Source organism: Equus przewalskii, chromosome 31 (assembly GCF_037783145.1).
Source record: "Equus przewalskii isolate Varuska chromosome 31, EquPr2, whole genome shotgun sequence".
NCBI lineage: Eukaryota > Metazoa > Chordata > Mammalia > Perissodactyla > Equidae > Equus > Equus przewalskii.
The window spans coordinates 13,130,866-13,141,061 of record NC_091861.1 but is presented as its reverse complement, the minus strand read 5'-3'; positions in this window follow the sequence as shown (position 1 = coordinate 13,141,061).

Below are 10,196 nucleotides of genomic sequence, written 5' to 3'. Positions count from 1 at the left end.
TAATAAACGCATTCAGATGTAAGTCTCCACAAAATCTATTTAGGAAAGGCAAGCCACTGGAAGCATCCTAAAGAGAGATGGTTATTGCTTTATCATGACTGTCCCATCATCACAGCCATGTACTGGTGTGTGGTGTAGCTACGTAACCACAAGGGGACTGCCAGCTGTGGATCCAGAAAATACCAACAGACACTTCCTATTACAAAGAATGACCCTTCTGTAGTTGGTGGTTGCAGTTTCAGGCATGGTGGTGGTCGAAGTTTGTCATACATCTCTGCCTTTCACTTACACCATCTCCCCAACACATTCCCTACTGAGAAGCAGCAACTATGTGACCAGGTATTTTCCCAATAAATCTCAGCAGGGAAGCAGCATGGTGTAATGGACAGAATGCTGGATGAAGAATTAGGAATCCTGAATCCTACACAACAGCCCTAGTGAGACTTTAGGAAAGGAAAGGGAGCTAGTGTGGTTTGCTGAGGACCTATTCTGTGACAGACTCTTTATATGCCATTCACTTAATCAGTACAATATTTACTTAATCAGAGCCCTAGAGAGGCTAAACATTTTGCCCAATGCCAAATATCTAGGATGTAACTAGGTCGAATTTGTACCCGGGTTTTCCTGGTAAAAGATTTCATTTATTTCTGGGTCTCAATTTTGTCTATAAAACAAAGGAATTAAGATGTAAATGATTTCACATCTGCATAATTTTTCAGAGAATACTTAAGCTATTCCCCGATTTGTAACCATAACCACAGGAAGTAACCGTGACAGCAGGAAGTCAAACAGAAACTGACAAAAAGTAGATCAAACTAAGAGGCACACTAAACTGAGTTAATATCTTTGAATGTTGGTCAATCTTCATACATCTGCCTTGTGTATTGCATTAAGATTTTTTCAGAAGTTCAAATATTATAGTGTTTCAACCGACCAGTTTCATTTTCTAGAACGTTATGCTGTCCTATCGTTTCATTTGCTCAAAAGACTTAGGTTTCAGTGCAGCTATTAGTGTGCAGCAATCTCATTTTGGTGCCTGGATTGAAAGCTTAAGGGAAACGTTTGAGGACTGATGAGTGGACACATTTCAACACACACCATTAACACTGAGTAAAGGAACCTTCTGCTTTGTGCTTATTCTCTCCTATGTAAGTCAGTCTAGATAGGCGGAGGTTGATGTCTTTCTCAGATGAAGGAGATAGACAGCCTGGTAAGCTTATTTCACTGGCACGTTGCAAAACTTTGAAGCCGAGGACCAGGCTACTGTGTCTCCCTAAGGTAACAGAGGTGTCCTCTTCTTCAGCTCCTCCCCCACGCAGAGGAAGGATGAGGATCTTCTGCTTCATACCTCTTCTAGGGATCAAAAGCCAACATCAGCCTTCAGAGATGCCAACCTGGCACTCAGAAGTAGCCAAGTCACTTAAGGAATATGTGCAATAAAAAGAAGAGAATAAATGATGTTGGAACACCATCAAAGATGCAAGAGAGGGCATTCTGTGGCCAGGCAGAAAATGATAAAGGATCCTGGGTTTTATGTGCTTGAGAGGACTGAACCACACCATTCTTACGAAGCCATAACGAGACGCTGGCTCAAGTGTTATTCTGCCTGTAAGTGCAGTTTCTAAGAGGGAGACTGGATTCACAAGGAAGACTGTGATTTGTTTGGGAATTTGCCCCCAAAGTGTAAGAATAGCTTAGGCATTAGGTATTCCTAATTTGTTATAACTTGTGAGCAACTGGCTAGGTTGGCAACTGTAAAGAGGCTGGGACTGCATCAGAGTCTAATAAAAGCCCTAATAAAAGTTTTAAACTAGTTCACACATCTGCAGTCGAATGGGGGGTATTACCTAATGTGTGCCATTGCCACAGCAGCCCCACCCACCTCACTGGATACTCACTAGAGATTGAGGGGTATTGGTGCAACATTCCTCCCAGGCAGAATTTACTGCTTCTTGGAGAACCACAACCATCTTCAGAAGAACCTTGAGGGGATTTATTGAAGAAATATAGCTAATTCTCTTGGGTTCCCATAATTTGCATTTGCAAAAACTCTTTGCAAGGGGCTGAAGACTGCCTCTTCAATATAGAGATAGCATCGCCAGGAGATGAAAATTGATGTCTGGAATTTTAATGCCCCCATGCAAAAATAATCAACTACGTCCCCAGGACCCCAGCAGCAGTTCAAAGAGCCTCCCCTCCAAGTGTCAGGATTGCTTGATTTCACTCCAGAGCAGAGGAAGAAGCAGGGAGCCAGTGACAGGAGGTGGGAAGCCCAAGATTTCTTTCCACGCTTGGAAAATTAATCTAGAACCTTGGGAAAATACAAAAGGTAGAATTTTTAATTAAAAGTTTAAAGGTTTGTAAAATGTTCATATTAAATGAAAGAAAAAATACTCTTGTCCCATTCCAAAATAAGTATTATATTTCTCTAAGAGAAAGTGTTGAACTCTGGGCTGACATTATGATATGTTTAATTAGGTGATTCTAAAGGTTATTCTAGCACCGTGCATAAACCTGTCCCACAGAAGGCCACATAGCTGGCTGGGTCTCAAGAGGGTGAGCATGGCACTTAGCTGCTAACAGTAGCAGCTTTCAAGACCTGTACCCACCAGGAGCACATAGATCAAATTGACTCTTAGAGTCTAGTCACACGTTTATATTAAAAGGGAGAAAAGCTACCTTCTGGGATTTTTCCAGAGCTTCAAATAGTCTCCCTTCTCTCAGCTCATCAAGTTTAAAATGGTTTCCTTTGTTAGTCTTCAACCACCCTTGCCTTCCAGACTTAGGAGATTTGAAACTCCGCTCCCCAGGTTACGGAAGACACAAAGGACTTTTCAGTTCACTGTATTTTCCTGACAGAAAATCTCTCTGTCCCATTAAAGCAGCCCCAAACCACACAAAAGTGTGGGAGCAGTGGGAAGGAGAGAGCCCGGGTCCAACTCTCCATTCAGTTACTCCGCGCCTGGCTGAGAACTGCCAGGTGTCCATGTCAGGTGATTAGCATCAGGTGATTCACCATGCCCGGAGAGTTAGCAAAATAATCTGCCTTGTTCTGATAAGGAGACTCATTGCAATGCATTTATTGCCCCCCAAAATGAATGCGTTGATCAGGCCTTTACATTTGTGCATGCACTCTCAGACAAAGAAATAGAGACCTGTTTTCACTTTGATGGAGATTATCCTCCACCAGGCAAAAAAAAGAGGCACTATTAAATTTAAGTCCACTAAGGAACCACAAGCAAAAGTATGTTAATTCCACTTTAAGAGTTCTATTCTCTAGTTGTCTTTTTTTTTCCTAAATCTAGTTCGTGAAAATTAAAATGGCCTGAATTTGAGCTATTAAATTAGTCCCTGACAATTTCATAAAGTCACAGAACATTTCTTCTTCTGTAATGTTTTTATTTGTTCTGTTTGTACAACAGGTAGCCTGGTGTCCCATTTGGTTCTAACTTGTCTGAAGGATGTCGGAGGTACTGGCTTCAGGTACTGGGGAAACTGGGACTTAGGAAGCTTCCTTCACACAGGTAGTGGAAGAGTGAAGATTCAAATTCAAGTCTGTCTGAGTCTAGAACATACACATGCTTAAGTTTTTCATGATGCTTCTTCCCTACCAGCAACACGTAACAGTCCCAGAAGTTCTGAGTCAATGCATCAAAAGGCAAGGACACTGTTCAAGGAAGAGAATGCCCCTTCCTTCCTTACTTGCAGCTTGGAACATCAGCCCACAGGTGCATTTTCTGACTAAGAGACACGGTGACAGCAGAGGCCATGAGCAGGTTGGTTGTTCGGAGGAAGAGGTACCTACCTCTACCTGTCCACAGGTAGGAGTGGAGCCAGGGCAGGGGCTGGGACAGAGGAGCTAAGTGGAGTAGGAAGCAGAGCCCTGTACAGGCTCCAACATCCTTGTGTGCTATCTGGACCCAGACACCATAGAGAGGAATTAATATGTGTTCAAGGTCACGGCCTTTCCATCATAGAAGATATTTTTTTTGCCAAGTTACCAAGAATGCCTGCTAGTGTCAGAGCTGGGCTTGGGTGGGGACTCCAGCCAAATAAAGCTTTTCTTGTGGCTTGCTACTATAATTTTCAGTGGTAATAATGACTCAGAAAACAATCTTTAAAAATATATTTTATCATCTAGATATTTTCAGTTGTGTCCTTGCATTGTGATGTCTCTCTTGTCCTGAGTTGGACCCATACCCTTTCTAGTTTTCTGTAGCCACTGTATTTGCCATGTAGAGGAGACACCAGACATTATCATCCTCTATTCCAGGCTGGAACTTCAGTCCCATCACTCTAGCTGGGAGGTCCTCAATGCTGGCTGCACTTTAGAATCCACAGGGAGTGTAATCAGCATGAAGATCATAGTAAAAAATAAAACAATCTAGTGTCCTTGGTAGAGAATGATTACAAAATATTATCTATTCACGCATTTGGAGAGGATTAATCTCTCTGCTTACCCCCATCCTGTAACAAAACCATTAGCAATTAGTAAATGATGTACTGAGTTTTCACTAGAAAACCAGCCATAATATGGTACAAATGAGTAAAGATGGAAGCTCTGAGTCTGTGGCAAAAATGGTTAAATACAATTTCATCCATCCTCTGCCCTCCAGGCCTCTGAAATGGTCAGTCAGAAGCTCTAATATACATTTATCCACAATTACCATAATGTTCAAATAAAGAAAACGTGTTAGGCAAATCATTTTTCCATTTCAAGAATCACTTTTTTTTTTTTTTTTTGCCTACTTGCTTCTTATTCATATATGTTTAATTGGATGTGGGAGTATCCTGTTTGACTATTTTGCATATTATTTGCTTCAATGGTGTCTGTACAAATAAGGAAAAGGTGACCTCTCTGGAACCGTTGCTTGGTAAGCGGAAGTTACTTTTTTAAGGAAGAAGAAGTTGCCCACCTCTTCCTCCAGGCAGGACTGAGCACAGGCTAGATTCCCTCTTCCACTCACTCCTGTCTAACATTCACAGCCCGTGTTTGAAATGTGCAGCCTAACCATGTAGCCTTGAAGGATCACCCACAGTCAACTCACAATTATTCTATCACCTTAGTGTCATTCAATGGAAAGTCTCCAAGGAAGATTTCTGAAATCTGCCATGTGTTTTGGTTGAGACAAGGTTTGGGAAGTTTCTAGAACTTAGTGAGAAGGGACCGGGTATGTTAGATGTCTTCTGATGCTCACAGAAGTGCCAACTACAAATAATTGTTCCACCTTCTGTAGATGTAAGAAAAAAAGTTTTTACTGGTACAATTACCTGACCTTTGCTCCAATTCCTTTATACATATAAATTAAAGAACTTACTTAACAGTTTCTGTGTATTCCAAAAATGCAACTAACTGTGTAAATCAAGAGAAGATTGTGTTTTGTTACTTTTCAAAGATTTCCTCAACATTTTGGAAAATGGTACTCAAAGAAACTCAGATCATAGGATTTACATTTCTAACACAAAACACTTGTATTAGTCTGTGCCATAGTTTTTCCACTCATGATAATTGAACATATGTATGAATATATTTCTTTAGATCTTATTTCAAAATATCAAATATAAAGGAAAGTGACAACAATATCCAGCTGACTATTTGAAATTGGGTTTTATAGTTTTGCCTGTAAAAGTCACCAGTGTGCCTTCAATCCCTATGTGTTTTTTTCCTAATGAAGTAACAAAATCATTAAGATTAAAGAAACATTTTACAAAGAAACATCTGAATAAAGTTGTCAAAGATATGCCACATTTCCAAGGAATCTTGTCCTTGGAAAGTTTATAAATTAATCTAAAAAAAACAAATCTTAGAGAGTAGTACAAATGATTGCAAAATGTGGTAAGCTACTCAATATTGGAAAAAAGCTAATCTTACTAGCCATACAAGAATTTACTAGAATGGTGATGGAAAGGAATATAAATAAAATAATTTTTTACTTTTTCATTAAGTGATGTTACTATTTCAAGAAGAATTGATGTTAAATGATGTTGAAAAATTAGCCATGTACTAAGCTGCAACAAGCAAATTTTTATGAGAAGTGTATGAAAGCATCCTATGTGACAATAAAGATTTACTGCTCAGAAATGTAAGATTTGCAAGGAAATAAAAAGCTGTAAGAAACTACTATTTTCAAAATTACTGGCAGAGGACAGAAAAAGGATGTCAGTAGGGGCCAGCCCAGTGGTGTAGTGGTTAAGTTCACGTGCCCTGCTTCTGAGGCCCAGGGTTCGTGAGTTCAGATCCTGGGTGTGGACATACACACTGCTCACCAAGCTATGCTGTAGCGGTGTCCCACATACAAAACAGAGGAGGACTGGCACAGATGTTAGCTCAGGGACAATCTTCCTGACCAAAAAAAAAAAACATGTCAGTAGTTGAAATTCTTTAAAAAAATATGAACAGAAAAAAGTCTCATTTGCAATATTATTGTTTGTACCATAGGTAATGAGACCAGCTATGACTTGTCAATAACAAGGCTTTATAAACAACCTAAAGTATCACCACGTTATGGCAGTTCATTCTATTTTTCATAGACAACTAGTAGAGAAAGATTTTGGTGAACCATATTCTTATGTCTTAAATTAATAAGATTAAGACCAAACCCTGAGTGACATATTATTTAAAAACCTGTGGAATGACAAAGTTACTAAAAAGTTTACCCAACATTATAAGTAATCTTTTCCTACATTTGAGATGGCTTTCAAAGGAAATTGCTTGTAAATATTGGGCTCACTATTTGATAATGTTGAAGAATTATTTCATGCAGTGAAAAATTAGTGACACATTCAATGCCAAAATTAAAATATTGAAACATATTGTACTTATTTTTCAGAGTTACTGATAAAGTTAAATAAGGTGATCCTTGAGTTGCAAGGAAATGAGATTAATCACATTAACGTGAAAAGAATTTTCATAGGAATTATCAAGAAATAGATTACTTTTATTTTTTTTTAACGATTGGCACCTGAGCTAGCATCTGTTGCCAATCTTTTTTTTTCTTCTTCTCCCCGAAGCCCCCCAGTACATAGTTGTATACTGTAGTTGTAGGTCCTTCTGGTTGTGCTATGCAGGATGCTGCCTCAGCATGGCTTGATGAGCAGTGCCATGTCCACGCCCAGGATCCAAACGGGTGAAACCCTGGGCCACCAAAGCGGAGCACGCAAACTTAATCACTCAGCCACAGGGCTGGCCCCCAAGAAACAGATTTCTTTTAAAATAAGCTTTGTCACTGAGCATTTTCATAGTTCTTCTTTCTAGAAAGATAAGGATAAGGATAAGGTTAAATGTAATAATATTGATTTGGAAATATATCACTCTTATATGGCTGCTACCAAAAGATGAGATGTAAAGATCTGAATGAACTTTCATCAGCAATTGGATGGGATTCATTTATTTGCAATGGAAAAAGGGTGTATCAGCCAACATTTGCAGAGGGAATGACCTGAGAGAGGAAGAAAGGGCAGGAGCCAAAAAATTAAATCACTCTAGTTACGTTTACGAATTTCAAACCCGTGTCTTTGGAAATAAGCTAAATTACTTATTAAGCATTTCCAAGTTCATCTTTAGTTGGAAGAGTTTCAGTGCTATCTCACAGCTACTACAAAGTACAGCTAATGTAAATATATTGCAATGGTCACTGTAAATAAGCTTAAAAACATATAGCAAAGATATTAACATTAACAAATTTAAAACCAGTATTATAAAACTAGTGGAGTTGCATGAAAAAACATAATCATATTACATTTCAAGAATTACTTTTTAAATTATTTTTAAGGATTTTTAAGGATTATTTTTTAAATATTTCATATTATTACTCCTATATATGTATATATACACATATATATACACATAGGTATACTATATAGAGTGTAGCTCAATGATGAGAAATCTGTGCTGTAAAAAAGTGAATATTTATTTTGTTTGAGTTGCCTTTTTTACTGAGAAATGTAGTATTTTATTGAGCCAGTTGTTTTCTTAGAAAATTAGGATTATAGTTTACATTTTATATGAAATTTGCATCTTCAACTTATCATGGTCTACTTTCAAATAATGATATGCTTACCTTACAAGTAACATGAGGCATTTATGGCAGTATTTTTCCATTTTGCCCTCCAATTCTTTGTAATACGGTCATTTAATTTTTCGCTTCTACATATATTATAAACCCCACACTACATTGTTACTCACTTTGCTTTATATGGTTACTCATATTTGCAGAAATTGGAAAATAAGAAATCAGTCTTTAATGTTTGCTTCATATTTTCCATTTCCAGTGGTCTTAATTCCATCTTGCAGATGTGAGCTTCTAAGATCTTTCTCCTTCAGACTTAAGAACATCATTTAACCTGTTTTGTAATAACTAATGAACAAATTCTCCCAGCTTTTGTTTATGTTAAAATGTCTTTATTTCATTTTCATTTTTGAAGGATGTTTTTGCTGATTTAGGATTCTCGATTAACAGGGATGCTCTTTTTTCTTTCAATATTTTAAAAATATCATCCCTTGTCTTCTGGCTTACAGCATTTCTGATAAAGTCAATGGTAATTGTTCTCTGTTTCCTGGTACATAATGTATCTTCTTTTCTCCAGCTGCTTTTTGAGATTTTTCTCCTTCTCCCCGGTTTTCAGGAATTGTATTATAATGCGCACCTTTGGAGTTTTCTTTGTGTTCCTCCTATTTGGAGTTCATTAGGCTTCTTGGAGCTGTGTGTTTATCATTTTCACCAAGTTGGGAAATTTTTTGAAATATTTCTTCAAATATTTTTCTATTCTCCCCTTCTCTTTTCCAGGGACTGCAAATTACACATGAGTTAGACCTTTGCAATTATGACAAGTGTCACTGGGAATCTGCCTTTTCACATTCAACATGCTTTGGTTTCGATTCTGAATAGTGTGAATGTTATAATGTTGACTTTCTCGATCTTGTTGACTTTCTTTAAAGACCGTTGAACTTTTGTTCCAGCAGCAGTTAAATTACCTGTGGGTTAGCTTGACTCTCTTGAGTCTTGTTATTAAGCTTTATCAGATCAAGCCCTGAGCAACTAGTTTGGTCCTACTTCCAAGGCATAGCTTTTCTGGGGTCTCTACTGAAGGCTCCAGATGTCTAATGAGGTCTTTCCGCTCTGACTAGACCAAACTCAAACCCTTCTCAGCCCTGTGCATGCTCCAGGAGTTGCCTACCTTATAGCTCCTGGGTACTCGTTCTTTCCTCAGTAGTTGTTTTTCTCCAGCCTCATGGAGTTCCATCCTAGATTCAAAGAGACTTCTATGCAGGTTTCTGAAGCTTTCTCTGCATTTCTCTTTTTTTTCTCTGGTTCTCTGCCCTGCAAATTCTAGCTCTCTCTTCCTCCCTGGGCTTGATCTCAGGCTCTCTAGCTCAGCAAGATGGCTGTGCTCTGTGCAGGCTCCTGTTCCCTGTGCTGTGGTCCAGAACACGACTTCCAACTGAAAACCAGAGCAATCATGACACACCTTCCCTGTTTTCCATCTCTCAGGAATCACAATCTTGTGCTGGCTCTTGTCCAACATCAGAACACATTTGTTTCCCATATTTTGTACAGATATGTGCTGTTTACAGCAGGAAGGCTATTCCAACACTAGTTCCTCAGCTGTGACCGGAAGCAGAAGTGAGTTGCCTATTAATTTTAATTTTCCTCTTCTACTTCCCCCAGAAACATATCATAAAACAGTTTTCTACAGCCTCCTGTATGTACGTCTCCTTTTTTTCTTAATCCACCCTCTGCTCCCTACCACCTGCCAAAATATTTGGCCTTCAAAGTCTTAATAAATACCAGAAACTGAAAGTATTCCCCAACACGTGGCAGGAATTTAAAATAGAAGATATGTTTTCTGTGCTGCTCTGTCACTACTCTGCCCTAGGTCATTCCATATGAATCATTTTGACCCTCTTCTTACAAGTAAGACACAGCTCATTTCTTGGACTGTCATAATTCCTCGTTTCTCCACTCTGTTGGTCTGCAGTTTTCCTTGGCACATTATCCTAAATTCAATTAAGGTTATTTCTCTCTTTCACTTAGTGTACATGAGTGGGTCTAGGTTGTTAAAACCTATCTGAACACTCCATTTTATTTTAGCATCACTCATACCTCTGCTATTTCATTTTCCTGTTTTTCATATAGGGAATGGTTTTCTATCTTTTTGCTTCTTGAGAATCCAAACTTACTTATCTGACTACTTCA